This window comes from Hevea brasiliensis, chromosome 17 (assembly GCF_030052815.1).
Source record: "Hevea brasiliensis isolate MT/VB/25A 57/8 chromosome 17, ASM3005281v1, whole genome shotgun sequence".
In the NCBI taxonomy this organism is placed as follows: Eukaryota; Viridiplantae; Streptophyta; class Magnoliopsida; order Malpighiales; family Euphorbiaceae; genus Hevea; species Hevea brasiliensis.
This window is the reverse complement of record NC_079509.1, coordinates 36,607,225-36,615,698: the sequence shown is the minus strand read 5'-3', so window position 1 is coordinate 36,615,698 and position 8,474 is coordinate 36,607,225.

Genomic DNA, 8,474 nt, shown 5'->3' with positions numbered 1-8,474 from the left:
AATTGTCAAGTAGAAACAAAGAATTTTAAGTTTGTTGTGCACAAACCTGATGTGAGTCGCCTCTAGGCCTTAACTCAGTTTGCCCTATCATTTTTCAGGTCTTTTTCAACTGAAACATGAAATCTATAGTGTTTCAGTATCTTATCTCACAATAATTCTTATAATTAATTTATATATGTTCAATTCTAGCTCCAATATGCTTAAACTTACATTCTTGAAAATTTTCATGTTGAGGTTACTATTCATGTCAAAATATTGACTTTCTTATGCTTAATAGGTATGGGAAATCTAATTATACCCACATACCACATTTTGGTTACCTAACTTGTTGGTTTTGGTCATTTTCTGAAAACATAAGTCTTTTAGGCAAACTTTCAAATTTTTAGTTTTGGTGATCTATTTTGCACTGTTCCATTGGTTATGTTGTTGTTAGAATTTGGCTAAGTTTTCTTCATAGAAGTTGTTCCTTATTGTCTTAAATTTATTTCCCTTTTTAAATCACTCCATTTGGAGTTTTATAGCTCAAGTTATAGCCATTTGAACCTGGCTAGCCGAATTGGCCTAACCCAGATTTTCTGGGCACCAAAACAGGTTCTGGCAGTTTTAGGTTGCTAAATTTGGGTGGCTAAATGACTTGGTTAAGGGCATAATTTGGGTTTATGTTCTCCATCAAAGTTGTAGATCTATATCTCAGCTTTTTACTGGTAAAATTTCAGGTCATTTAAACCTGTCTAGCCCACGTTATGGCCAAATGAACAAACACTGTTCATTTGGTCATTTTTGTACAGGTCAGAAAACCCATTTCCGGATTTGTCAATTTGTTCACTATGCTATGGTCACTTTTTGGGCATGATTCCTAAATGAAAAATGTGTCATTTTGTGTCTAGTTTCATTCCTAATCGGCCTCACATCAATTGGGTTGGTAAATTTTCAATTTTGGTCCCTGAAAGGGACCTTGGTCATGCTGCCTGCAGAATGACTATATCCAATCCGAATTTCAATTTGGTTCTAACACTTCCAACACACCACAATTGGTCATACATGACCATTTTTCAACTCAAGCAAGGTCAAACACATCATTTAACTAATTCTCACATTTTTCCTCCCAAAACCCTAGGTGTCAAAACCTAATTTGTCCAATCATCACAATTCATGCAATCTAAATATACAAATCACATATACAACATCAATTCACCAAGATTTCACGTTTAACCTAACTAAACACCATCAAAACCCTAAGGTTCCATAGCTGCTGAATTTTCTCTTCCCTTATTCAAGCATGGTTTTCTTTATTTCTAATGCAATTTCATCACATTTAAACTTAAATTCATGAATTCAACAAGAATCTAAACTTGAAGTTGCACTTACCTCAATTTGTAGATTCCCTAGTTCTTCAATTCTTCAAGTTTTCTCTTCCTTCTTACTCCCAAAGTGTTTATCTAGGTCCAAGGGTAAGATTTAATGTTGGGATTTAGGGGATTTATGGAAAGGAACCAAAGAATTCCAAGCTTTTGTTCCAAGCTTTTGTTTCTTTTACTTTTTGTATATTTATTAAAGCTTTTTGACTTAGTCAAAATTTTCCATTAATTAAAATTTAACTATGATGTCATGGCTTATGTCACCCTATGATGTCATAATTTTCCATCCCTTTTACTTTTCTTTTCATTTATTTTTCTTTAGTTTTTTAATTTAATTCTTGATCTCGAAATTTTCTTTTCTCTGATTTTATTTGACAGTTAGGTCAGGAGTCAGCTCTGGAGGTCAATTGACCAAATTGCTCCTCGCCGGTTCGATCCGGTTTGCAAATAATTTAATATTTCTTCAGGATCCCTGACCTAATTATTTGACCAGCTTAACAATTTTTTTTGTGATTTTCTCTTTTCTACTGTGTTTGAATAGTCCTAAGGACCGCAGAGTCCCATTTTAAGGTTCGAAATTTGAGTTTAAATTGACCTCATGATCCTACAGAGAAGGTCACCCATCGCTGTGACTCTCGGCTCATTTAACTTTTTATGTTCTGTTTTTCTTATTTATACTTAACTATTTGACAATTACTAATTATTTGTTTTCAAGGCTTAACTAAGTGTCTTAGGCGTGATTTTAATTCTCTTAATTGTCCGGACCAACACTGGTCACCGGAACAGTGACATATACCTGGCTATACAAATAGGGGTGTTAAAATTCGCCCCCCCCCCCCCCCCCTCAAAATATATTTCGTCCTCAAAATTGTGTCCACTATCTATTTTCAAATAGTCATACGTGTTGTTTTCTCATGTTTTTCTCACATTTCTATGTAGCTTTATAATCGGAATAATAGTTCGTAGCACTTTAACCAACGCTATTTACTCATCGATTGCTTACCTCGTGTGCCCAGTTTCTTATGAACTTCTATCATTAGTTGGATTCAAATTCATTTCAATTCTAGAGGTAAGCAAATCTGTGTGCTAATGGATCTATTTTTTCTAGGACCTCATATGATCCTATGGGTGAGAAGTTAGTTTTACTCTTTTCTTATCGAATCTCTTAATCATTTGATGTAACCTTCAGTTTAGTTTAGAATATTTTAGTCTTTTCTTGCTGTTGTTTTAGCAATTATTTTCCTTTGTAGTCTTTTTTTTTTTTCTATCGATATTCTATAGCTTATTTTGCACTGATGTGTAGTCATTACTTTCTCTTGTACTGAACTTTAACCTTTCAATATTCTAACTTTAGAGTTTTAAATCCCAAGTTAGGATTTTCAAACTCCTTTCCAATAAGAAAACTTTATCTTATTGTAACTATACCAAAATAGATGCCATTTGCAACTATTCCTATCCTTATTTACTATTGGGTAGTACGTAGCTCTACACAATAAATCCCAAGTCAGTACTGTAATTTGCAGCTTACAGTACAAACATCAAGAATATTGCATAGTTACTATGATACATCCTAATAAATCAAACTTCCCTATATCTTATTTCTTTCAAATCCACTAACATCTTAAACATATTTTGATTATGGTACCCACTTACACCTATCAGCAGTAATATCTTTACCCGCATCTAAGGTAGCTATATTACTATAACTTACTTTTAGGTTCTCTTGCCTTACCTAATTAGGCTTACTAATTAACTTTACAAATTCTTATATGCTAGTAAATATTTTTCACTAACAAACTCTTCTAAAATTAATTTTAAAAAGACTAGTCACTAACATATCAATTTTTTTTTTTTTACACATATACATATCTTAGTTAAGAATCGAGAAAATACCAGCAACCATGTTAGAAGTCTCATCCTCGTCCCTCTGTTGCATAGTGTATACTCTCACTGGAGCATCACCTTGTCCTGGTTGATTCACAGCACTCTGACTTCCAGGTGTACTACCCCTACCTCTGCCTCTGCCTCTGCCTTTACCAACTGCTAGTGAACTCTTCGGGGTAGAAATTTGGGCTGATCCTTCTGATGTGGTAAATGATCCATAACGGTGTGGACTTACACAATCCTTAGCAAAATGACCAGTCCCTCCGTAATTAAAACATGCTCCTATAGCTCTATAACATACTCCACTATATGGTTTACCATAAGTTTCACAAAGTCGATCTGACAGCGTAGTTCTGCGTGTTTGTTGAGTTTGCTGATCGGATTGGGATGGTTTCTGTCCAGAAGATCTACGTCTACCCGATTCACGCGAGCTAGATCCTCCAAAATGTTTTCTTTTCCTAGAGCCACTCTCAGTAGCTTGGATAGTAACCTTTTCAGTTTTCTCTTTCTTTTTTGTACTCTTTTTCACTGCCCATTTTGATTTTATTCTTTCTAGTTCCAGGGCTTGTGAAAATAATTCAAAAAAATTCTGGTGTCAGAACCCTACCACTTGCATTCTCAAGCTAGGCCTCAACCCAGCCTCAAACTTCTTACACTGGTCTCTGGGGGTAGTGACCAAGCTTCCGGCATAGTGGCTTAGTCGAGAGAAATCCCGCTCATACTCTGCTACAGTTCTGTCCCCTTGCTTCAAACTTAAAAACTCTTGTAGCTTTATGTCTACATAAGTATCGGGGACCCACTTTTGCCAAAATTCCCTTAAAAAGTCTGCCCATGTGAGGACTGGTGGCTCTACCAGGCTGTGGGGGGTGGTCTTCCACCACTCATATGCATCCCCTTGTAGAAGTGATACTGAATATTTGAACTTCAACTGTAATGGCCCGGCCCACTAATGATATTGTCCGCTCTGGGCCGAAGCCCTCATGGTTTTTAAAACGCGTCACTAGGGATTACGAACCACCAACTTATAAACCCAGCATCTCTCCCTTGTTTTGTCGATGTGGGATTTGCCTAGGGTGTTACAACAACTCTTCAACACACTGTAGTTTCCTAAAAACCCATTCTATCCTCTCTAACCACTGTTCTGCTTCCAGTGGATCCACTGTTCTTTTGAATTCTGTAGCCCCAAATTTCATTAACTTCTCATATTGCCGAGCCAGAGGCTGTGATTCTGCTATAGATGCTTACATCTAAGCTTAAGGCGGCACATTTCCTACCATTTGTTGGAAAAACACAACTATCTATTATGCAAACTGAGTAAGAAACTACGGTGCTAGAGTGGGAGCTGGAATGGTTGACCCACTCAAGTTCTGGAGTGCTGGGGCTTCCCTTTGGACCTCAACCTCGACAGATTCCTCCACAGAATGATCTCCCTCTTCCATTCAATTTCCCAAAAATTTCTACTTCCTGAGATCAAACACAAGGAGGTTGACCTTCGTTAGTGCATATTCATGATGTAAATATGTCATATGTATCAATTAAAGACACTTGAGCAATTGTACTTATCAAAGAAATATTCACATACATAGTGAAAATTCATTGCAAAACCATGCTCTGATACCACTAAAACATGTCACGCCTTACCCCTCTATAAGGCATAACATGAACCCGTAGAATACCTAATGAACTATCGAACTTTACCTACCGATAACTCATTAAGTACACTACAAGGGATTTTAAAACCATTTTCTTACATTTTGGAAGTGGTGAGCATTTTAGTAGGAATTAAAAATATTTAATTGAAGTTTGAAAACTAGTTAAGATTTTGCCTCATTTTATTTTTTCGCAAATTTTATAAAAATTTTAGCAGAGTGCCGTTTGTATTTTAAGAAAACAACTCTTCAAATACCTGAAAAATAAACACTTCCAATAATTTTTCTTCACAACTTCCAACCCCAATCAACTCAAGTCAACACAATTCAATTTAATTCCATAACTCAACCAAAAATTTTTCATCTCAAAATACTTCATAATTTCATTCGCATTGCATTTACTGTACAACTGCTCAACTTTACATTAATACATATGACATATTTATATCAAATAACTATAAGGGTATAAATAAATACCCGTATAAAAAGATCAATGAAGTCCCAACAATCAGTAGCTCACTCTACTGCTTTTTCCTTGTCTCTATTTGTGATAGCAAAGAAAGCTATTGCTGAGTATAAAAGTGCACAATAAAATACAAAATACGTAATATAAAACATTTATGAACAATTCATAATTCAAAAATCTCACAATCACATTTCACAATTTTTCAAATTTCATTTATAGCAAATCATAATTTTCAAAGCTTAATATAACACAAATTTGATCAAACAATTTAGTAATCATAGTGCTGCCAATCAATAATACAACTTAGGCCATGACATAAAATTTCCAAACATGCTGTGTTGTACACCACGACAAGGCAAACTCCCCCCACTAATCGAAATCAATGAGAGAGGTGGCTAGCTAGCTAATGAGTACTTATCCAAACTCACCTCCTGACTGGAAAGCCAAAGAGGGAGGAATATAGTCAAACTCACCCCATAAATGGAAGAGGAACATAGTGATATTGCCATGCCAAGTGTGAATAAAAAACAATTTAAATCAAGTTGTTCAAACATTTCATACAATTCACAAATCATATTTCATTCCAAACTTTTTATTTACAAAGTAGGTAACACACTATTTTTTAAATAATATTTTCAAAGCCATAATAATCAAAATTATTCACAACATTTATTTTAAGAATTGTCAAGTAGAAACAAAGAATTTTAAGTTTGTTGTGCACAAACCTGATGTGAGTCGCCTCTAGGCCTTAACTCAGTTTGCCCTATCATTTTTCCGGTCTTTTTCAACTGAAACATGAAATCTATAGTGTTTCAGTATCTTATCTCATAATAATTCTAATAATTAATTTATATATGTTCAATTCTAGCTCCAATATGCTTAAACTTACATTCTTGAAAATTTTCATGTTGAGGTTACTATTCATGTCAAAATATTGACTTCTTATGCTTAATAGGTATGGGAAATCTAATTATACTCACATACCACATTTTGGTTACCTAACTTGTTGGTTTTGGTCATTTTCTCAAAACATAAGTCTTTTAGGCAAACTTTCAAATTTTCAGTTTTGGTGATCTATTTTCAACTGTTCCATTGGTTATGTTGCTGTTGGAATTTGGCTAAGTGTTCTTCATAGAAGTTGTTCCTTATTGTCTTAACTTTATTTTCCTTTTTGAATCACTCAATTTGGAGTTTTTTAGCTCATGTTATAGCCATTTGAATATGACTGGCCGAATTGGCCTAAACCAGATTTTATGGGCACCAAAACTGGTTCTGGCAGTTTTAGGTCACTAATTTTGGGTAGCTAAATGACTTGGTTTGGCATAATTTGGATTTGTGTTCTTCATGAAAGTTGTAGATCTATATCTTAGCTTTTTACTGGTAAAATTTCAGGTCATTTAGACCTGCCTAGCCCAAGTTATGGCTTTCATTTGGTCATTTTTGTACAGGTCAGAACACACATTTCCGAATTTGGCTAATTTGTTCACTATGCTATGGTCACTTTTTGGGTATGATTCCTGAATGAAAAATGTATCATTTTGTGTCTAGTTTCATTCCCAATTAGCCTCACATCAATTGGGCTGGTAAATTTTTAGTTTTGATCTCTGAAAAGGACCTTGGTCATGCTGCCTGTAGAATGACCATATCCAATCCGAATTTCAATTTGGTTCTAACACTTCCAACACACCACAATTGGTCATACGTGGCCATTTTTCAACTCAAGCAAGGTCAAACATACTATTTAACTAATTCTCATATTTTTCCTCCCAAAACCGTAGGTGCCAAAACCCTAATTTGTCCAATCATCACAATTCATGCAATCTAAATATACAAATCACATATACAACATCAATTCACCAAGATTTCATGTTTAACCTAACTAAACACTATCAAAACCCTAGGATTCCATAGCTACTGAATTTTGTCTTCCCTTATTCAAGCATGGTTTTCTTTTATTTCTAATGCAATTTCATCACATTTAAACTTAAATTCATGAATTCAACAAGAATCTAAACTTGAAGTTGCACTTACCTCAATTTGTAGATTCCCTAGTTCTTCAATTCTCCAAGTTTTCTTTTCATTCTTGCTCCCAAAGTGTTTATCTAGGTCTAAGGGTAAGATTTAATGTTGGGATTTAGGGGATTTATGGAAAGGAACCAAAGAATTCCAAGCTTTTGTTCCTTAAAAATGGTGGAAGAAAATGAGAAAGAGAGGAGAGAGAATTGGGGCAGCATTGTGGAGAATAAGATGATGATTTTATTTTTTTTTCTTTTACTTTTTGTATATTTATTAAAGCTTTTTGACTTAGTCAAAATTTTCCATTAATTAAAATTTAATTATGATGTCATGGCTTATGTCCCCTATGATGTCATAATTTTCCATCCCTTTTCCTTTTTCTTTTTCATTTATTTTTTTTTAGTTCTTTAATTTAATTCTTGATCCCGAAATTTTCTTTTCTCTGATTTTATTTGACAGTTAGGTTAGGAGTCAACTCTAGAGGTCAATTGACCAAATTTCTCCTTGCCGGTTCGATCAGATTTGCAAATAATTCAATATTTCTTCCGGATCCCTGACCTAATTATTTGACAAGTTTAACAATTCTTTTTTGTGATTTTCTCTTTTCCACTGTGTTCAAATAGTCCTAAGGACTGCGGTGTCCCATTTTACGGTTCGAAATTTGAGTTTAAATTGACCTCGCAGTCCTTCCCGAGAAGGTCACCCATTGCTGTGACTCTCGGCTCATTTAACTTTTTATGTTATATTTTTCTTATTTATACTTAACTATTTGACAATTACTAATTATTTGTTTTCAGGGCTTAACTATGTGTCTTAGGCGTGGTTCTAATTCTCTTAATTGTCCGGACCGACACGGGTCACCGGAACAGTGAAATAGACCTGGCTATACAAATAAGGGTGTTACAATTCTCCCCCCCTCAAAATAATTTTCGTCCTCGAAATTGTGTCCACTATCTATTTTCAAATAGTCATACGTGTTGTTTTCTCATGTTTTTCTCACATTTCTACGTAGCTTCATAATCGGAGTAATGGTTCATCGCACTTTAGCCAACGCTATTTACTCATCGATTGCTTACCTCGTGTGCCTAGTTTCTTGTGAAC